The following is a 23,690-nucleotide window of genomic DNA, read 5'->3' on the forward strand; positions in this document are numbered from 1 at the left end:
ACCACACCGAGCTTACATATTATATCTTGTTGGTGGTGTATATGATAGCGCATAACTGGGTACGTATCTGCTTTACTTGAAAGCATAATCACTTTACCATTTCATTTATTAAGCAAAACTGTTGTATTCCCAGCACAAGCCTGAAGAGGGAAACAATCCCTTTTAAATAGTCTCGGATTAGCTTAGACCCTGTTAGGAAAGTTAGGTGCACCATTCTGTTAAGGTGTAGGTTGAGGCCAACCCCACTAAAAGACCTGGTTGTAAAGGTTGAGGTCAGCCCTGTGCTAATTGACATGGTTGTAATCGGTGCTGCTCCACCCTTAAGTGAGCCTTTAGTGGAATCCTCGAGCTTGTGAGCTAGAGGCGGGGACGTAGGCACAGTTGGCCGAACCCAATAACATATCATGTGCCTTGTTTATATTTCTACACTTTATATTTTCTGCACATGCATGTTATGGTGTGACGGATGCGTTTGATTTAAATTTCCACACATTATATTATTGGTGCATTTGGAATTGCATAGAAAGACCTTAGGTTGTATTATACATGTATTTCATTTAACCAAGGATAAGTTTTAAAATTCCAATTCACCCCCCCCTTTTGGGAATACACCAATTCTAACAATTGGTATCAAAGCTTCGTTGCACTAGACTTAAATGTTTTTGCAAAAAGATCACAATGGCTCAATTTGGTGTATCCCCATTCGGTGAGGGCCAGTTACCTTCCAGTCCTTCATTGTTTTGTGGTGTCGATTCATCACCTGGAAAATTAGGATGACCATATTTATAAAATCAATGGATTGGATGGCTTGGTGAGTGATTGTTAATGAAATTTGTATGCCCTTAAATGAAAATGATACTAGGTTAATGCATACAAATTCATGTGCCATGGACTTATTATACTGTGCTTTAGATTCTAATATTGTACTTGAGTTTGTGGCATGCCATAGTGCACAGGAAATCTGAGATGAACTTGAAAAGAAATATGGAGAATCCCAAGAGAAGGAGATCATAACTCCTCCAAATGCTCCAAGCTCAATTGATTAGGAGGAGGTAAATCATGAGCTTAAAATCAACGAGGAGGTATATGATATTCACTCTAGTTCTTTTGATGATTCTTGTGCTGAATGATGTGTTGTAACACATGCTGAATCATCTATTAAACATGATGATAATTCTGTTAATATTACATGTGATGATTCATCCGTTGATTCCTATAATATATTTTGTGATGAATCTTCAAATTTTTCTTGTGATGATGATGGTATGAATGCATGCAGTGATTCATGTGTTTTTCAATTTGATAAATCCCGTGATGAATCATTTGATGAGATGCCTTCATATGGAAAACTAGAAAAGACTTCATTCAAAATGCATAGAATTCTAGTTGAGATTTCAAAGAAGAAAACATTTTTGAAAAATGAGAATGAAAAGGTGGCAAAGCACTTAAATGATTTGGAAGAATATCAAGCCACTCTAGAGAAAGGAGAAAAATTGAGAAGGTTTTGAAATTCATTTGCTTAGAAAGAAAAATTAAAAATTATTTTAAAATGTCTTTCAAATCCTCAAGTGAGAGAGATAATCTAAACAACTCCTTCGGACTTAAAAAGAAAATTCTTTTCAAAAAGGATTCAGGTTGTTTCCATAAAACCAACAGTCTGGCCTCATTGAAGAAAAATAGAATAAATAAGTGCAATTTTTTATGTATATTCAATACCTGCTTGTTTTGTAAAACTATATGGCACGTATGGTTTAATTGCTTACTTAGAAGTGCCAGAGGCTTAGATAAGAAAATGAATTGGATTTTCATGATGGTGAATCTCTTGGGATCTAAGGAAGATCGAATTCCAAGTGAAATTATATTTTAGCTAATCTTTCCTTAGTTTCTAGGTTTAGGTTTAGGGGGATGTAATGACTGTAGGATTGGGAAGTGGTTGCTGCTTAAGATGAAAATCTTAGTATACATACTCATTCAATTATCTTGTTATTCTAAGACTACTTAACCCCTTCCAAATGGACATGACATCTATGTCTTGTACTTAATTCTAAAAGCTTAATGCATGCAAAAATGAAAATGAAAAAGTTAAGCAACTGTTGTCCTTTGCACAAAATTGAGTGTTAGGGTTCTATCTTATATCATACATCACTATACCCTGAACTCACTTTTGAATGTGAAAAGCCTAAATCAAAATCAAGTCATCACTCCAAGTTTAAAGCACTATTGATCATAAATAACTAATATATAATGAGTGCTTCTCATAGCTATAGCCAATTCAAAGGCATCCACTAGGGGATTGGTCCCTTTGAGGTTAAATTTTAAATCCTCTAATTTTGGTTTAATCACTCCATAGGAAATCTTTGCCAAACCACGATCATATCAGGTATGGATTCATCCTTTCCTTGGTTTGTATCCTTGCTCCTCTATGTCATCATATCTGAAGGATACTCACTAATTACCAAAGAGCATTGTTTAAGAAAAGTCACATACTCCTTTGTGCCCTTGGCCAAAATAGTTAGGACTCAAAGAAAAGTGCAGTCAAAGTGAGATTATTCTCTAACTTAGTCTCTAAGTTTAGAGGTTGTAGTAACTACAAGACTGGGAAGTAAACTATGCTCAATAAGTCAAATCTTGGTACATGCCTCAATTGTGTAATATCACTTCACCAAGAATCCCTAAGAATCTTGTTAATGAGAAAATACATGTAACATAACAAATTAGAACCCAAGGGAGAGCTTTGGATCAAAATGAAGCCAAATCGGAGAAATTCACTATGCTCGGTCAACCGAGCGTTGACTGAGTAAAAGCTCCTAGTCGTCCAAACACCCTTTGACTTTGACCTTATGGTCGACCGAACTTCAATGAACCTCTTCATGCCGGTCGACCAAACATGTCGATTTTCCCTTGGTCAACCGAACATAGGCACAGTACTCCATCTCGGTCGACCGTCCTTCTTAGTTCAAATTCTCCCCGATCGACCAAACAATGTTTGTTCGTGGAGAATCTAAACCGATGGTTGACCATATCTGCTCCTGGTCGACCGAACTACGATATACTTATATTCTTCCTACATTCAAAGCTCATTTGTGCGAAAAATTTTGAGAGCTCTTTCATCATTCCTCTAAACATCACCAAGTGAACTTAGACCAATGCCTAACCTCCATCATCTAGCACTCATGGATCGTGTTGATGCCCACAATTTAGCACATGCGGAAGGATTTATACTTCTTATCAGAACGATCCAAGGTCAGATACATATGGGAGTTTCTTCCTAACGAGGCAATATTGGGTAAGATCTTAGATTTAGAATTTATGAATCAGTATTTTGGGAATGTAATGGACATGTTTGAATATCAAGGCTGGAAAACTTTCATTTCCTATCAGCCTAAGGGTCACTACCCAATGTACGTTAGACTATTTTACGTAAATCTGGGTAATGATGAAAATGGGTACTTCTCCAGAGTATTAAGAACTAATGTTCGTTTCAATGCAAAGTATCTTTTAGATGTCCTTGATATAGATTGTGGAGATTTTGAGTGCCCAGATGCGGTAAATTCCTGGATTCATGAACAGGAATTTACGGTTGCCACATTTGCAAGCCTGACCTTATCTGATCCAGGCACTGCTAGCCAAAACCATCCCCCACAGTATAGGCAGTTTACGTTAAAGGCTAGAGTGGTGCACCACTTGATCACATATAATGTCCTACCAAATGCAGGTTCTAGAGTGCATGTGTCCTTCCTGGATTGTTTTATTATGTGGTGTTTATTTGCTCAAAAGAAGCTAGATCTGCCCAGTTTAATGATTCGATGGATAATGGCCAAAACGATTGGCCAGAATTATCATGCCGTACGGGGGGATCCTAAACAAGCTGTTTCGATCCATAGGAGTCACATGCTCAAATGTGGCTTCTCTGAAGAGAAGACGACTTGCTGATATATTCTCTGGTGTCACCCTGAGACTTATGGGGTATGAGCTGGTTGGCAACATCTGGTTGCCTTCTAGGGGTGCAGCAGCACAGGGAGAGGTCTCGCAGGAGCCACCACAGCCTATGTAGCCATCAAATGTTGATCTAATGGCTGCCATCACTAGTTTATCTGATTCTTTGGACAGTTTCAAGTTTCACTCCAGTCAAACCTACGAGATTTGGCATCGTCATCCACTGCCTTTCGTGACGAGTTCCGGCCGTTCTCCATCTTTACCATTAGTCGATTCACAGATTTAGAAAAGACCATGACAGTCAGCTTCAGTGAGCTGAATGATCGTGTTCAGGAGATGTAGGACGAGAGAGACCGGATGACCATGGATTTTGACTTCGATGTCGGTGACGGTGGAGATGGTGGTGATGATGGAGGGGAGTTCTAGATTCTAGAGAGCAGCCTGCAGATTAGAATGTGTGGCTTTGAACCATTTTATTTTATGTCATCAGGTTTGTATCTATATAAAATAGCTTTTACTGTCGTTTTATCTTATCTTGACGATCACATTCACCACACACATGTAGATACTATGATATGGTGATTGTATTTTTGATTATGATATATATTAGCAGTACTTTGATTTGCATATGTTTGTGCTTAAATGACTATTCTGTTGAATTGCATGCTTAGTATAGAAAGCCTATTGCATGGTAGATGTAGTTGATGAGAATTGCCTGTTGGTAGATTATAGGTTCTCACATGCCTTACTCTTGAGATACCTGTTGTTTGAGAATCATTTTTATGCAGGTAAACTTTGGGAAATGTCCTGTTTACAGTCGACATGCTGTCGAATTTTCTGCAGACGTTTGCCCAAATGATTGAAACAATTTTTTTTTGTGTGCAAATGCAAATTTAATCTTAAAATCTAAATATTTTACGCTTGACTCATTTGCATTGAAATTTTAAATTCCTTGGTGTTGGTTGTGCGTATATGTTTTAAGTACTTGAATATTGGCAGGTTTTTATGGAATTGATTACATCTTCAGACAAAATGCTGCCCATTTTTTCAACCTTTGCACCTTTTTTAGGGGGAGTCGCTTAATATTACAATCACTAGCCCTTGAGAAACAAATATGGATTCTTCTCCGTGTATTTGTAACACTTGGTATTAGGCCGACATGCTCTCATCATACTATACTGTGTGCAAATACATGCTTGTTTTGGGATACCGAAAATGATTATGATAACCTTAAAATCTTTTTGAAAGGATAAGTGAAAACCAAATGAAAATTAAACCTCATTTTCACATAATCATAAGATATTTAAGGAGTCTTGAGTAAAATTTACAAGTCTAACTACTCTAAAATTGTTGGTATTTATCATTGGATTAGACTCAGTAAATTGCCTATTGCGTGTGTGCACATGTCTTATATCTATAATGTAATGAATATTGATTATTACTTGAGATGCACAATTCTTTTGTCCACTTCATGATATTGAAATTTTATTTGATTGTTGGACCATACTGAACTGTTTGAGTAGTTGTGCATAAACTGTTAGGATATGTAAACTCAAACAGGTAACGTTTATACATGATTTATTTTGGGAAGTCCGATTTACAAATGACACTCTATTGAATTTTTTTTTTAAATCCTTCCAAAATTCATAATGTATAAATGTAATACTTACCCATTGCCTAGAGTGTTACCTCGTATGGCCCTTTTTGCTGTTACCAAAAGGGGGAGATGGAAAGAGGTAAAAAATTGGGTAAAGTAAATTGACTAAAATAAATTGGATGCATATTGATAGGGGGAGCCTTCTTAGGCTTAAACCTATATTTTTGCTAATCGTATTGGTCATCATAAAAAAGGGGGAGAATGTTGACCTATAGGTCATGTCCGGTTTTGATTATGACAAATACTCATTGTATCTAATGGGTGTTTGAGACTTTGTGCAGGAACCTAAAATTGTCAAAATCAAGATGCACATAAAGCAAGTGAAGATTGAAGACCATATCTCATTATGTTGTAATATATAATTCATTTGCGTAATTGGTCTGTAATAGTAAATTAGGGTGTTTACTTGTAATATTCACACACCCCACGTGTATGGTCTAATAGATAAGCTTAGAATAAATAATAACTAAAATTGGACGTAGAAAAGACCGTAGGACACTCACCCTTGCACTTGTATGTGATAGGCACCTGAATAGGGTGAATGTGAAAAGAATCAGGACCGAAATGCATATTTTATGCACTTTCAGTCAACCGGCACATGCAACTGATTCTATCCCCGGTCGACCAAATTCGGTCTGGTCAACTGCTTGACCATAGTTCGGTTGACCGAGCCATGCCACCTCATTTGACCCTAGTCGACCAAAACACCTTAAAGTCAATAGTTTGACTTCCTAGTCGATCGAGACCCTTTTGAGCTACATCAACCTAGTTGATCGAGTTCCCACATATGGGAACCCAATGGTCTGGTCGACTGACTAGTTAGTTCATTTTCACCTTGGTCGACCGAACCGCACTGTTTGGAAAAATCGCCTTTCCTAGTCGACCGACCCTAATGTTCAAAATTGGTCCGGTCGACTGAGCCATATAAACTTTGGTCGACCGAAAGTCTTTTGGTCAACCAGGTCTCTTGGGTTGCCTTATTTTTTTTACCTTGGTTAAATAATATTTAACAAGGTTAATTTTGTTAAAACATCATTAATCTTTTCTAATAATACCGGCCTTGTTTGCAATGGTAAAAATTCTTGGGATATCTATATATACCCCTTCATTTGGGAAAATTAGGTAGAGTTTAGCCAATTTGATTAATAAATTCTCTCTCAAGCCAAATACTCTCTACTACTCATACTCTTACTCAAATCACTCAAACTTACCTTCTTCAAGTTCCTAAATCTTCTATAAGTGTTTTAAGGGATAGTGTTTATTGGTTTGGTTTGCTCTTATATTTGTGTGTGATTGAATCAATTTTCAACGAGAGCTAAACCTAAGTATTCTTAGGGGTTTTCGCTAATAAGCCCATTCTAAGAAGACTTGCATCTAGCTTCTGAGTATTGCATTTGCATTGCAATATCTTAGGAAGCTTGCATTTGTTTTTGGGTTGCAAAAATGTTTTCAAAAACATACTCAAATATCTTGTGTGATTTATATTGACATATTTGTGAAAAGATATTTGTGTTTGTGATAGTGATATTTGTTGCAATATTTATTCAATTACATATCATTTGCTGAATACAAAGATTACATTTCTTTTGCAAACCAAGCATATACTTTATTTATGTGATTGATATATTCTACTATTTGGAATATTTAAAACTTGCCTGATATCCTTGTTTGAGCACCTTGCTTGAGAATATCTTGAAATACAAAAATTGCTTGTTAACACTCTCATGCACTCATTACATAGATAGAAAATATATTTGAGAGTTGAAATATTAGACCACACTACGCTTACATATTAAATCTTGTTGGTGGTGTATATGATTGCGCATGACTGGGTACATATCTGCTTTACTTGAAAGCATAATCACAGTACCATTTCATTTATTGAGCAAAACTGTTGTATTCTAGGCACGGGCCTGAAAAGGGAGACTATCCCTTTGAAATAGTCTCGGATTGGCTTAGATCCAGTTAGGAAAGTTAGGTGCACCATCCTACTAAGGTGTAGGTTGAGATCAGCCCCGCTAATTGACCTGATTGTAAAGGTTGATGTCACCCCTATGCTAATTAACCTGGTTGTAATCGGTGCCGCTCCACCCTTAAGTGAGCCTTTAGTGGAATCCTCAAGCTTGCGAGTTAGAGGCGAGGACGTAGGAACAGTTTTCTGAACCCCGATAACATATCACATGCCTTGTTTATGTTTCTGCACTTTATATTTACCGCACATGCATGTTATGGAGTGAAGGATGTGTTTGATTTAAATTTCCACACATTATATTATTGGTGCATTTGGAATTGCATAGAATGACCCTAGGTTGTATTATATGGGTATTTCATTTAACTTAGGAAATAAATTTTAAAATTCCAATTCACCTCACCTTTTGGGAATACACCAATTCTAACAGTTTAGATTCAGATTTTTCAGAATTGTTTGAGATTTCTTTTGACAAATTAAGCGAACATGAAAATTAAACACTAATCCTAGCATGCACTTAATTTAATAATGAGAAACAAAAATCCTATGTTAACAACCAAACAAGAATTGAAACATGCGTTGAATTGAAAATGATAACTTTAATACGTAAATTAAACACACAACTAAAATACTCATTCGAATACAACTTCAATATACACCATATTTTTAGCGCAATCAAGAACTCAGACTCAAAATTAGAACTTTAACCACTAAACAATAATTAGATACCAAAAACGGACTCCAATTAAACTGAACTTAAATGAAATCAAACACATAAAGATTTAACTTTTGACAAGATAACCAATCTAGATCCTAAGAAGAATATATATATATATAGGAGATCAAACTAAGTCTAAACATAACACTCAATCGAACACTAAATAAATACGAAGAAAAGGAAAAAGAGATTGACTTTATTAAAAATACCAAAACAAGATAAAAGAAAAAAAAAATTAAAATTTTAATTAAATTCTACTAACAAATAAAATATGACAAATATTCAGTTAATAATTTATGAACAAACTAAAACTAAAGAAAAGAGAAAGAAAGAAAAAGAGGAAGAGAGAGAGAGAGAGAGAGAGAGAGAGAGAGAGAGAGAGAGAGAGAGTGAGAGAGAGAGAGAGAGAGAGAAAGAGAGAGAGAGAGAGAAAGTAGCGGTGTATGGTTGCAGAAGGAGCCGTTAGCAGTGGCTAGAGCAGCCATGGTGTATGGAGCTTCTACAGTAGCCGTGACCAGTGGCTGGTGCAGCCATGAGCATTGGATGGTGGTTGGGCTTCTCAGAGTGGCCACTCATAGGCAGTAACAGTAGGAGCAGAGGGTGGCTATTGGTGGAGACTCTCGGGGTATGGCAATAGCCGTGTAGAACAATAGTAGTGAAGGGATGGCTCGGGGCTAGAGTTGCAGTAGAGGGAGGCTGGCAGTGGCTCATGACTGTATGGAGCCAGGAGGACGAAGCAGCAGCAGTGGCAAGAATGGGAGCTTCCACAGTAGTAGTAGGCTAGAAGGGCAAGAGCTTGAGGGCTTGGGGAAGAGACAACAGCAAGGAAGGGTTCAGGGAGTAAGGGAGAATGAGAGAGGATAAAGGAGAGAAGGAAGAGAAGAGGAAAGGGGAAGAAGAAGTAAGAGAAGGCAGAGGAGATCTAGAGCAAGGGAGAAAGAGCGGGGTACGGGGCTGTCTTCCAGCAGCAAGGGAAGAAGGAAAATAAATAGGGGAGGGGGGAATGTCCAACGCCTAGCGAGCCTAGGAAGGATTTGACCTGGCTGCATGGCAGGGTCACATCAAGTTTTTATTTTATTTTATATTTTTTATAGTTTTGCTTCTTGTTTCCTTCTTTTTTATTTTCCCGCAGACAAGGGTGATTTTGACCCTCTTGGAGCCCATTTCTTTTGAAGCTCAAAATATGGAAGTTGTAGATAATTTTATTATCTTTAATGTCTTGATCTGAGTTCGAATGGGAAAATTATGCGCAATATATGAACTAGTATCGGTTTTAGCTCCAGAAAATTTTCATGCGATAAAAAATGCCAAAAATTCATAGATTTCTTAATAAAACCCAAATATTATAATTAGGACATTGTGTTAACATATTGAGCATATTCAGTTATTTAATTTAAAATATAAGCCCCAAAACATGAATAAAACGCCTAATTACGCAGTTTAAGCGCGTAATCACACCCCCAACTAACGTTTTGCTAGTCTCTAGCAAATAACGTGAATAAATTTTAAGGCGGTATCCACAATTACCAACTCGAGCAAACATGACATTAATGCCCATGCAACACAATCATACCGTTTCATATATAGGAATACAACTGAATTTCACACAAGCTCTTTCATATTCAATGCACACAACTTTGAAGCACGTCACTCATGCAAATTTCATCATTATATAGCATTTAAGAACAATATACTCACATGAAGTTAACTAGTGGTACAATTCAGAATTATTGCAGTCATATAAGTTCGAGTATAAATAGGTAAAATCTTGAGGAATGTGTGATGTGTGTGACTCATTACACCTAGGATACCGTCTTTAATTTTTATTTTGAAGTTCAACTCGTGTTTCAATGTTTGCCTGATTAGACGTAGGATTTCCGTTTCTCGTTATTTAATTCAATGCATGCTAGGATTAAGATTTAATTTGCATGTTCATTTAATTTGTTAAAAGAAATCTCAAACAATCCTAAAAACCTGAATCTGAACTGAGTTCAGTAACTTTTTATTTTCGATTGGAAATACTTAAAATTTGAGATTAAACCACATTCCCTAAGGAGACGATCTAGCCTTTGGGCTGAATATTACACGACATAACTCCTATACTTGGGATAGCTTCTGAGCTGCTCATTTTTCGAGTGAGTCATTGAGACTCTTCTGAAAACCTTGAACATCATATCCATCCTTTATGACACTATGTTTAGATATGGATTGTTCTTAGGTTTATGAGCACCAAATCATGCCTTAGTATTTATTCTCTAATGCATTTGTACAATTATACTGGTCAAATGATAAAATAGCTTGATAATTATCCAGTGTAGTTGTTATAATAGTTTTAAAAATGATTGCTTATATGACTTGGTATACTTAGTGAAATTAGTCTTTGGTCAATATAAGCAACTCATTTCATCTAAGCTAGCATTTAAATCTAAAGGGGGAGATTTGATAAAATTCCATTTCTAATGCTTACCTTACTTTTAGCTTAGACTTAAAAATTTACTATGGCATATGGTTTTTTTCTTAAGCATCATATCTTATTTTTTGCTCACAGCAAATGAAAATAGGTGCTTAGGCACAATCATTTTAGGCTTGCCATATGATCTTGTATTTGATGTTATGATTTTTAGGATCAATATGGTTGTTTCTTCAAGTTTAAATATAAAGTGTTCTATTCTTAAATGCTCACTAGAAAAATGAAGCTTGCTTGTTCTTTGTGTTAAAGTTTTTGAAATTAGAATAGCTTTCCCAAGAGGGGGGGGGGGGGTTGATATGGATTATTTAAAAATTTAACCTCTTGTTAACTTCTTACTAGTTTTAATGCAACAACAAGAAAGTAAATCAATCAGCTTATGATCACAACAAAATCACACCACAAAGTAATGAAAAATTAAAAACACAATCCGACCAACCAAAGTATGAAAATCAAACAATCATTCAAGAACTTTATGCTTTTTGGTAGTAGCCCTGAAGTTGTTTGCAAACCCTGCTTTGAATGAAATTTTTATTGCACTTCTCTTAATCAAGATTTCTGCAAATTAACCAATGTACTCCCTTGTGGGTTTTTGCAAATGGTTATTTAAAACGTACTTTCTAAAATCAAGAGTCTTCATTGAATATGGATTTTAAGCCCTAAAACCTGCATTTAGCATACACAAGAATATACGATGCAGAAAGTAAAGAGAGTAAGGATGAGAAGAACACCGAGATTTACGAGGTTCGACTTATCCCCAACCTATGTCCTCGCCTTTGGTCAATCCTACCAAAGGATTCCACTAAGTGTGCTCCTTTCTAGGCAGAGCAAGCCTTTTACAAAATTCCCTCTTTTTCAGGAAGAGAAACCTCTCCAAGCAATCAATCCCCGCTTGGTACAATGATCCAAACAAGCTTTGAACCGTCAATAATACAATGAGAATGCTACAATAATCTGAGTACAAAGAAACTCTTAAAATGGAGTAGAGTTGTACAAGTTAGAGCGCAGACTATACGTCAATCAAATAATAATAAAGAAAATATGAAGCTCAAGTATAGATATCACCAAAGGTTCGTTGATTGAGGAAACATAGTGTAAGAATTGTGGTTTGATGATTCAACAACAATTTCAGAATTTTTCCCCTAGATGGAGTGTGAGCAATAGAGAGCTTTGAGAGATTGTAGGCTTTGATTACAAAAGTGCTGAGTAATTGCTTAGATGTTTGAATTCTTAGGATTAAAGAAGTATTTATAGGCATACTAGGATTAGTTTACTTGTTCCCCAAGTGACTTGGAGTGTCCTCCAAGTTTTTACAACGTTCACATTTGAAAAACCAATTTTTGAAAATTTTCCATTGGAGTTTAAAAATCCAAAACTTGTTGAGTCAGTTGGATTGACAGGTGACTGGATAGTGTAATTTCACAGGGTTAGTTGGATGGATAGGTGGCTAACACCCTTATGTCTCCTAGAAATTAAATCAGGAAATAGTTATTCGGCTGGCGTGGCACAGTTCATTTTGGGTCAGTCGGCTAGGGACTTTCAGTGTATTGAGTCAATCAGTTGGAAAGCTAATTTTTCTATTATTTCTCTGTCAGTTGGCTGACTGAACTAGAGTATTTCTAGTCAGTCGGCTGGGCAGACCTCTTATTGATTTTTCCTTTTTAGGTTTTCAATTTTAGTTTTGCTCACTTGTTTTGATTTTTTATAAAACATTTTCTGGGGTTTAAAATAGGTCTCTAGGTCTATGAATATCCCCTAAAGAGCTTCATATTTTCTAAATTATATTTGATATGAAGTACTTACAAACAACTTTTCTAAATATGGCATTTGAGTGCTAAAACTTCAAGTCTTTTGATGATCCTCTTGACTTCAAGCCCTTTTTGGTCTTTAAGATGTTTCATTTGTATTTAAATACTTAGTGAAGCTTTCTTTTGATTTGTCTTTGTTTTCAACATTGCTTCCATGACAAATGTAACTGTTGAGTTATGTATACCTAAAATAAAGTCACTCAACAACACATGTTAAATCATCTTCATTTGTTATCATTAAAACAAGATTGAAAAGTATAGTTAGGCCAACAATCTCCCCCTTTTTGATGATTACAAATGAGAAGCAAAGATAAGGACAAAACAAACTCCCCCTTACTATATGCATTTTTTAACTTGAGCTTAATGTCATAAATGTACCATATTCTATACATGTTTCATATATAGATAATCATAATTCCATACATCATTCCATACATAATTCCATACATTAATATACTAACACTTCTATCTTTGCTTTTCACAAACTCTCCCCCTTTGGACATCAATCAAAAAACAAGGGGAAATAACAAGCTAAGTGTTTTATCATATTACATACCGAAATAAAAGCAAAAAGTTGCAAATATTAGATTTTCAAGTAACACATTTGATTTTTAAGAAGCACATCAGTTATCATCATCTTTGTCTTCTTCTTCTCCTGATTTATCATCTTCTCCCTCTTCAGAACCATGCCCCACTTTTGTGTCTTTTTCATCATCACCATCGCCATTTTGGGAGTTCTCTTTGCCACTTCCAACATTACTAGCAGGAGTAGAACTAATATCCATAGGATCATAGGTATGAGAGGAACTGGCTAAGTGTTTTTCAATGTGACCCAAACGGTCATCAAGGGAGGAATAATTTGCTTGAAGAGCTGAGAAGTTGGTTTGAAGGGATTGGATTCCCGTTTGCATGTTTTGGCTGAAGCTTGTGAATTGTTGGTAAAATGGATTAAACAATGCAGGAGGACCAGTAACAAGAGGAGGTGGATGTGCTTGACCTTCGTTACCCTTAAGAATCCATCCATCATCATATTTTTCATACCCCATTAATTTAAGAGTTATGGAATTAAAAATATCACAGTGGGTACGTTTTACAAAGAGATCGAAGGATGAGGATATTTGAAATTTTGCAAAAAGCATATTCAGGATGCCTCCATAAGGAAGAGTAACTCGCCATGCCTTTACACGTGATAGCATCCATTTGAGCATAAGGCTCGAGAGGTCTAGTTTTTTGTCCTTGAGAAAGCACCAGAGGATGAAACAATCGACATATGATATATAGGCATGAGATCCAGCTTAAGGGAGGATATTATACGTAATGATTTTTTTTGTAGAATTTGAGCCTGAAGATTCAAATGCTTATATAATGGAGGACTATCAAAAGAGACAGGTGCGTGTTCTAATACAAAGGAAGGAATTCTTCCAGAGTGAAGTCTTGTTCGAAAATTCAAGACGTGCCAAAAGTAGGACATTTAAAATTGCCATTTGGAATTCTAAAAATTTTGGCAAGTGATTCGGGAGTGAGAACTATAGATTTTCCCATTACATTGGACGAAAGCCTGTATTCTTCTTTAACAAGATTGGCGTAGAAAATTTTGATAAGATTCGGGATGTGTCCCTTAGTTTGAAAAAGTACAAAGTTTTTCCATCCTAGGGCTTCGAATAACGAAATGATATGCGGAAAATCAGAGGTAAAAAAAGAAGTGTCAAGAACTTTGCCCAGGAGTGGTTCCATCATACTTAGTTGATTGCAATAGAAACTCTTGGCATGTGGGGCAACAAGCCATTGCTCAATGGCCAGATCTTTAGTGTGTTGAGACGAAGTGGAAGCTTTCTTATTGCCAACTGATTTGATCCTCAGCATTTTGAAGTTTCTTAATGGAAAAATGAAGGTGGTAGTGATGGATTTCGAAAATGGAAGATGGTATTTGGGGGTTTTTGGAGGAGAAGAAGCTAAGGAAAGGAAGAGGACGAATGCAAGGATGATGAGAAAACCTATGTTAGTTGGCTGACAACTCGAATGAGTCGTGTTTTTTTTATAAATAAAGTTAGGGTTTTTCCGTTAGTTAGTTGACTGACTGCAGGGTCAGTCAGCTGACTGCTCTCTGTTTCAAAAATCGCAACTTAGTCAGTTGGCTGGGTCTTGGGCTAGTCGTCTGACTGCAATGCTTCTCTTTATTTCTTTGTTTAGTTAGTCAGCTGAGCCTGTAGTCAGTCGGCTGACTTTGAACTCTTTCTTAATTCAACTTTTTACTCAATTTCTATGCTATGCAATAGGCTAAGCTCTCTTTTAATATTTATAAATCTGTTTTATGAGAGAGGTTTAGTGAAGATATCGACCCATTGATCATTTGTATTAATAAATTCAAGAATTATGTCTTCTTTTTGAACATGATCTCTTAGAAAATGATGTCTTATGTCAATATGCTTGGTTCCTGAGTGTGAAATGAGATTTTTGGATATGTTTATGGCACTTATGTTGTCACACTTTATTGGTATTGTTTGACAATCTAGATTGAAGTCTTTTATTTGTTGTTTCATGTATAGTATTTGCGCACAACAACTCCCGGCCGCTACATATTTAGCCTTGGCGGTTGATAAGACCATGAAGTTTTGTTTCTTTGAGAACCAAGATACTAAAGATTGACTTAAGAAGTGACATGTGACACTTGTACTCTTTCTATCAATTTTACATCCAGTATAATCAGCATCAGAATAGCTTATCATTTCAAAGTTAGTGTTTTTTGGATACCATAAGCCTAGATTAAGTGTGCCTAGTAGGTAGCTAAGTATTTGTTTAACTGCTATTTGATGTGATTCCTTAGGTGCTGATTGAAACCTAGCACACATGCATAAACTAAACATGATATCGGGTTACTAGTGGTTAAATATAGTAAACTACCTATCATTCCACGATAATGTTTTGTGTTTACTTGTTTTCCCTTTTCATCTCTATCAAGGCTTGTTGAGGTACTTATAGGGGTTCCTATGGGTTTACTTTGTTCCATATCAAACTTTTTAAGCATATCTTGAATGTTGAGGTACTCATAGGGGTTCCTATGGGTTTACTTTGTTCCATTTTTGGCTTGTTTAATTTGTAATCGTAGGAAATAATTTAACTCCCTCATCATACTCATTTCAAATTCTTTTTGCATACATGTGGCAAAGTCTTTACATAGTTCTTCATTTGTAGCACTGAATATTATATCATCCACATATATTTGAACAATTAGCATTTCTTTGTTTTTAGTTTTTATGAATAAAGTGCTATCTACCTTTCCTCTTGAAAAATCATTTTTGAGTAAAAATTTGCTTAGTCTTTCATACCAAGCTCTAGGAGCTTGTTTCAAGCCATACAATACTTTTGTTAACTTGTATACATGATTGGATTTTTTTCGTGTCTTCAAAATCTGGAGGTTGTTTAACATAAACTTCTTCATTTATATATCCGTTTAAGAACGCACTTTTTACATCCATTTGGTAGTTTAAAATTCTTGTGAGCTGCATAGGCTAGGAGCATTCTAATTGCTTCCATTCTTGCTACAGGGCAAATGTTTCATTGTAGTCAATATCTTCTTCTTGATTATAACCTTGTGCTTCTAGCCTAGCTTTCTTTTTAACAACTGCCTCATTTTCATCTTTCTTATTTCTAAAAACTCATTTTGTTCCTATGATTGAATGTTCTTTGGGTTTAGGTACTAGTTGCCATACTTGACTCCTTTCAAATTGATTTAGTTTTTCTTGCATAGCCATAATCCAAAAATCGTCTTTTAAGGCTTCTTCAATATTCTTGGGTTCATCTTAAGATAAAAATGCATAATGGTTGCATATATTTTTCAATGACGCTCTAGTGGTTACCCCTTTTGATGGTTCTCTAAGAATTTGATCTTTTGGATGACTTTTAACATATTTCCACTCTTTTGGTAGTTCTTGGTTTTCTATGGAGTTTTCATTTGAAGTTCCATAATTGTTTTCTTCTTTTATGAGATATCTTCTCTTTCATCATTCTTAATTTTTTGACATAATGATTTGATTTATCAAAAGTTATATGTATGGATTCAATAATAGTAAGAGTTCTTTTATTATAAACCCTATAGGCTTTACTATTTGTGGAATATCTTAAGAAAATACCTTCATCAGATTTTGCATCAAATTTACCTAAATCATCTTTAGTATTGAGAATAAAGCATTTGCATCCAAATACATGGAAATAGAATATGTTGGGTCTTCTATCTTTCCATAGTTCATAAGGTGTTTTATCTAGACTTGATCTAATAGATACCCTATTTATAATATAACAAGTTGTATTTACGACTTCTGCCCAAAAGTACTTAGGTAAATTATTTTCATTTATCATGGTTCTTGCCATTTCTTGGAGGGTTTTATTTTTTCTTTCTACAACTCCATTTTGTTGTGGAGTCCTAGGTGCTAAAGAGTTATGTTTTATTCCATGATCATCACAAAATTTATCAACATCTTTGTTTTTGAACTCTTTACCTTGATCACTCCTAAAGTTAGTTACATTATATCATTTTTCATTTTGTAGTTTCTTGCATAGAGTGATTAGCATATTCATCGTTATTTGCTAAGAACAATACCCAAGTGTATCTTGAATAATCATCTACAATTACAAAGACATATTGTTTGCCTCCTAAGCTTTGGGTTCTAGTAGGACTAAATAAGTCTAGGTGCAAGAGTTCTAAGGGTCTACTAGTTGATATGAATTTCTTCTTTTTGAAACTTGTTTTGACTTGTTTTCCTTTTTGGCATGCATCAAAAATCTTGTCTTCTATAAATTATTTGGTAATCCTTTTACTAAATTTTTCTTGGATAGTTTAGATAATAGGTCCATGCTTGCATGTCCTAGTTTCCTATGCCAAAGCCAACTAGTTTCATTCATGGCAGCCAAACAAGTTACATTTTGATTAACTAGGTTATCAAGATTTATACAATATACGTTATTTACCCTATGAGTAGTGAATAAGGTTTCATTATTCATAGGATTTTGAATAATACATTTGTCTTTCTTAAAAATTATTTCAAAACCTTTGTCACTTAATTGTCTAATACTCAACAGATTATGTTTTAAGCCTTCTACCAACAACACATCATTACTTGTAAGACAGGGTTCTTTACCTATTTTACCAATGCCAACAAGTTTACCTTTGGCATTGTCTCCGAAGGTCACGTATCCCCCATCTTTTTGTTTTAGTGTGGTGAACTTGGTCCACTTGGTCCTGTCTCTGGTTATGTGTCTTGAACACCCGTTGTCCAAGTACCACTTTTCTCTTGATGGTGTTGTCCTAAAGCACACCTACAATGAAGGATTCATGGTGTTAGTTTTTGGAACCCAAATTTTCTTTACTTTCTTTGAATTATTTCTAGTTCCGTTGTTTACTCTCCATTCACCTTGAACTTTAACATATTTTCTTTTGAGTGGGCAATTAAACATCACATGTCCTTTATTCTTGAACATGTAGCAAGTAGTATGTTCGTGCATGTTGGTTAAGGAAGTACTAGCATAGTACTTTGCTTCTTTAACAAAATACCCCATTAATAACTTTTTACTTCTTTTATTTTTTTTCCCATTATATCCGATTCCTTCTTTATTTCTATGTAATCTTTGTTGTCCAATCATTTCTTTTCAAAATTTTCTTTACCTTTAGTAAAGCTATAAATGATTTTCTCTTTATCCTCTATCAACTTCTTAAGTTCAATTATTTCTAAATCCTTCTTATTTAGTTCATCTATTTGTATTTCGCCTATTTTTTGAGTCATTTCTTTTATTTTCTCTTCTAATTTTTCAATACGAGAATCTTTCTCCTTTTTCAATGGTTTTAGAAGATTCAAGTTGTTTTATTAGTTTTTCATTTTTCTCTTTCAAAGTTATGTTTCTTTTGGAGACTTTGATAAATCTTTTATGTAAGGCAAATAACTCAACTAGTAGTTCTTTATAGGAGGGCATGCTATTGCAAGATTCATCACAAGACTCATTACTAGATTCCGTTGAGGAGTAGTAAGAATTTACCTCTTCATCATTTGCCATGAAGTACAAATTCGCTATCTCTTGTCCACTTGAGTCGTTCTCCATTTCACTTGAGCTTGAATCATCTCACATAACTTTCATGGCTTCCTTCTTCTTCTTTTTGCCCTTCTTGAGTAAAGGGCAGTCCGACTTGATGTGTCCTCGTTTCTTGTAATGATAACATATAGGAGGATCATTTTTATTTTTTTTTTCTTTCCTACTTGTTCCCCCTTTTTCAGATTTCTTTTTACTAAACTTTCTAGGGAACCTTTTATTTCTCCTATAAAACTTGCTAAGTCTTTTAGTGATGAATGCTAATTCATCTTGGTCTAAGTCACATGATTCACTTTCATCTTCACTTGAGATTTTACTAGATGCTTTTAAGGCAATGGACTTCTTATGCTTAGGTTCAGGATTTCTCTCTTTTAATGCCATTTCATAGGTGAGTAGTGAACCTATAAGTTCATCTAGTGAGGTGGTCTTAAGATTCATACCTTCCGTAATTGTAGTGGCCTTTGGTTCCCATATGGAGGGAAGGCTTCTTAGTATTTTCCTAATCATTTCATAGGTAGTGTCGGTCTTTCCGAAGGCATTTAAAGAATTTATTATGTGAGTAAATCTAGTATACATACTAGTGATTATTTCATCTAAATTCATTTTGAACACTTCATACGCACATGTTAGCATGTTTATCCTATTGTCTCTAACATCTACTATTCCTTCATACGTTACTTCTAACTTGTCCCAAATATCTTTGGCCGTTTTGGAAGCCATGACTCTATTGAATTCATTGGCGTCTAAAGCACAATACAAGGCATTTATGGAACTTGAATTTATTTGAAGCATTTTTTAGTCTACATCGGTCATTTCCTTTTTCTCTTTAGGAATTTGTTTTCCATCTACTATTTTAGTAGGAATTAGATCTCCATCCATGACTACTTCCCAAGCTTTCCAATCCATATGTTGAATATAGTTTTGCATTCATTTTTTCCAAAAAGTATAGTTATATCCGCAAAAGATTGGTGGACGGGCGGAGGAATGGCCTTCTCTGAAGGGAGCGAATCCTATATGTTCCATTATATCTTTTTATAGCTTCTTGTTAAGATTTACTATAAATGGGCTCTAATACCAATTGAAATTAGAATAGCTTTCCCAAGGGGCGGCGGGTGAATTGGATTATTTAAAAATTTAACCTCTTTTTAACTTCTTACTTGTTTTAATGCAACAACAAGAAAGTAAATCAATCAGCTCATGATCACAACCAAATCAGACCACAAGTATTGAAAAATTAAAAGCACAATCCAACCAACCAAAGTACGAAAATCAAACAATCGTTGAAGAACTTTATGTTTTTTGGTAGTAGCCCTATAGTTGTTTGCAAACCCTGCTTTGAATGAAATTTTTATTGTGTTTCTCTCAATCAATATTTCCGCAAATTAACCAACATACTCCCTTATGGGTTTTTGCAAATGGTTAATTAAAAGGTACTTTCTAAAATTAAGAGTCTTTGTTGAATATGGATTTTAAGCCCTGCAACCTGCACTTAGCACACACAAGAATATACGATGCAGAAAGTAAAGAGAGTAAGGATGAGAAGAACACTGATATTTACGAGGTTCGGCTTATCCCCAACCTACATCCTCGCCTTTGGTCAATCCCACCAAAGGATTCCACTAAATGTGCTTCTTTCCGGGTGGAGCAAGCCTTTTACAAAATTCCCTCTTTTTCAGGAAGAGAAACCTCTCCAAGCGATCACCCCCCGCTTGGTACAACAATCCAAACAAGCTTTGAACCGTCAATAATACAATGAGAATGCTACAATAATTTGAGTACAAAGAAACTCTCAAAATAGAGTAGAGTTGTACAAGTTAGAGCATAGACTATACTTCAATTAAATAATAATAAAGAAATTATGAAGCTCAAGTATAGAGATCACCAAAGGTTTGTTGATTGAGAAAACTTAGTGTAAGAATTGTGGTTTGATGATTCAACAACAATTTCAGAACTTTTCTCCCAGATGGAGTGTGAGCAATAGAGAGCTTTGAGATATTGTAGGCTTTGATTGCAAGAGTGCTGAGTAATTGCTTAGATGTTTGAATTCTTGGGATTAAAGAAGTATTTATAGGCATTCTAGGATTAGTTTCCTTGTCCCCCAAGTGACTTGGAGTGTCCTCCAAGTTTTTACAACATTCACATTTGAAAAACCAAATTTTGAAAATTTTCCATTGGAGTTTAAAAATTCAAAACCTGTAGAGTCAGTTGGCTTGACAGGCGACTGGATAGTGTAAATTCACAGGGTTAGTTGGCTGGACAAGTGGCTGACACCCTTATGTTTCCCATAAATTAAATCAGGAAATAGTCAGTCGGCTGGCATGACACAGTTCATTTTGGGTCAGTCGGCTGGGTACTGTCAGTCAGCTGGGGTACTTTCGGTGTATTGAATCAGTCGATTGGACAGTTAATTTTTCTATTTTTTCTTTGTCAGTCGGCTGACTGAACTAGAGTATTTCTAGTCAGTCGGCTGGGTAGACCTCTTACTGATTTTTCATTTTTGGTTTTTCAATTTTAGTTTTGCTAACTTATTTTGATCTTTGATAAAACATTTTCTGGGGTTTTAAAATTGGTCTCTAGGTCTATGAATATCCCCTAAAGGGTTTCATATTTTCTAAATTATATTTGATACGAAGTACGTACAAACAACTTTTCTAAATATGACATTTGAGTGCTGAAACTTCAAGTCTTTTGATGATCCTCTTGACTTCAAGTCCCTTTTGGTCTTTAAGTTGTTTCATTTGTCTTTAAATACTTAGTGAAGCTTTCTCTTGATTTGTCTTTGTTTTCCAACTTGCTTCCATGACAAATGTAAATGTTGAGTTATGTATACATGAAATAAAGTCACTCAACAACATATGTTAAACCATCTTCATATGTTGTCATCAAAATAAGATTAAAAAGCCTAGTTTGGCCAACAGTTTCTTTTTCAGTGAAAATATTCTCCAGTATTTAATGATATCAAAGGGGGAAATATATTTTACAAAAGGAGTTTTTTTTTTTTTTTTTGGCAAGACATGAACTTATGAAAGCTAAATCTTATCTCTTGCTTAATTTCATGACATGCTATTTTTTAAAATTTAAAATTCTTGTCATGATGTTTGAAAATTTTAAAGGCTTTATTATTTATAAAATAGGGGCATTGCATGGTTGAAATACATGCTAACTAGTTAGATTGAAATCATGATCAAACTTACACTTAGCTATCATAAGTCATATGCTCTGATCTCCAATCTTTTATGGATCTTACGAAATATTTAAATTGCAATAGTTTTTGGATATTTCTAGTCCAACCATGTTTTATGTGTAATTTCAATCTCAAATGGCCAGTTATAATGTTTTGTGTGCAAGGGCCAAATTTTTTTTGGATATAAAACTATTTTCTATGCCCAGTTTTCTATATCAAAAGGGGGGGGGGGGGGTTTAAGCTAAGGAATTCTTTAAAATGCTCAACTTATGTTATACTTAGGTTAACACTTTTGTTGATGCCAAAAGGGTGAGAAATTTCCTAAGAAAATGTCTAAAAGTTTTTTATACTCCCTGTGTTTTAAATTTTAAATTGGATGAGTATCTGAGCTTCATTATCAAAACTAAATGCCTGTTAATTAAAATGTCTTCTCTCTTAGATATGCTTGAGTTACATTGTTTATATTTTAAATTATGGATGCTAAAAGGGGGAGCTTTTTCAGGCTGAACCCATTTTGCTCTCATGTGTATGTCATCTTCAAAATGGGGGAGTTGTTGACTTTTTGAATTTGATCCTTGTTTTGATAATGAAAAATCACAAGTTTCTCACTTGTGCATTCAGTGCTTGAACATGTTCATAGTTTTGCACACACATATGGTAAGGGAGAAATGGAAGCCATGAAAGACTTAAAGCTCATATCTTTTGGTGCATTCCATGAAAGATTGATGAGCAAAGGAATGAGGAAATATGTGATTTGAATTGTAATGCATTTAATTTTCAATTGTAATTGCATAATCTTGCATGATATGTTTGAAGCTCAATGGACTATAGACTGACCTTAGGGAACCAAAATTTTCATGAAAAACCTTTTACTAAAATGCTAAATTCATACAAAAGTTTTGAAATATTATTGAGATAAAAAAGTGCGCTAAAACCTAATTTTTCAAAGAGCCTAGTCGATTGATCTCTTAGGCCCAGTCGAACGGCCATAACCTCGGCCAGAATATTCAATTTTGCAAATGCCCTAGTCAACCGACCTTTTCATGCCATAAAAGCCCCAGTCGACCGACCAGACCTCTTGGCAAGTTTTAGTGAAGCCTCTGTTGACCGGCCATTGAAGGCCTTATAAGTCCCTGTTGATCGACTAGTCATTTTGACTAGAATTGAATAGCCTAGCCGACCTCAAAATGCACATGAAAGCTTCAGTCGATCGGCCTAATGATCCAGTATACTAGATCTTGAGCCCCAGTGGACCAAAGCTCACGATTTTGAAAATTGCCTTGGGCCAGTCGACCGAAGCAAGCCCCAGTCAACTGAACCTCTCGAGTTTAGGCATATTTGAGCTCCCAACGGTAAAAAAAACTTGAAAATAAAATATTATTTAACTCCCGAAACAGTCAGACAATGGTCATATTTTGAAAAACACTATAAATATCTTGCCAAAGCATTTTAAATGACTTTTGCCAAATTCATATTATATCTTTACATTGTTGGGCATTTGTTTTTGAAAATCAAAGCTCTCCTACTCATTCTTCTTTGCAAAATATTTTTGAGAGAAATTTCATAGCTTTTCTTCTACACTTTCCATTGAAAATACTCTTTGGAGAAATTTCATATTGAGCTTGATTCTTAATGCAATTATTTGGGCATAAGTTTTTCTCATCATAGATATCTTTCTCTCCTACTCTTCATTTTGAAAAGACTTTTGGGAGAAATTTTTTTTGGGTTATTTTTTGAAAGGCTTGAGCACATATTTACATTTATTTATATTGTGCTTGAAAGTCTTTTTGCATTTGGTTTATCAAAGATCAATCTTTATCGTTGCAAAAATTATTTTTAGAACAAAACCCTAGGTTCTCCAATATTTATATCG

The sequence above is a fragment of the Malania oleifera genome, chromosome 3 (genome assembly GCF_029873635.1).
Source record: "Malania oleifera isolate guangnan ecotype guangnan chromosome 3, ASM2987363v1, whole genome shotgun sequence".
NCBI classification, from domain to species: domain Eukaryota; kingdom Viridiplantae; phylum Streptophyta; class Magnoliopsida; order Santalales; family Ximeniaceae; genus Malania; species Malania oleifera.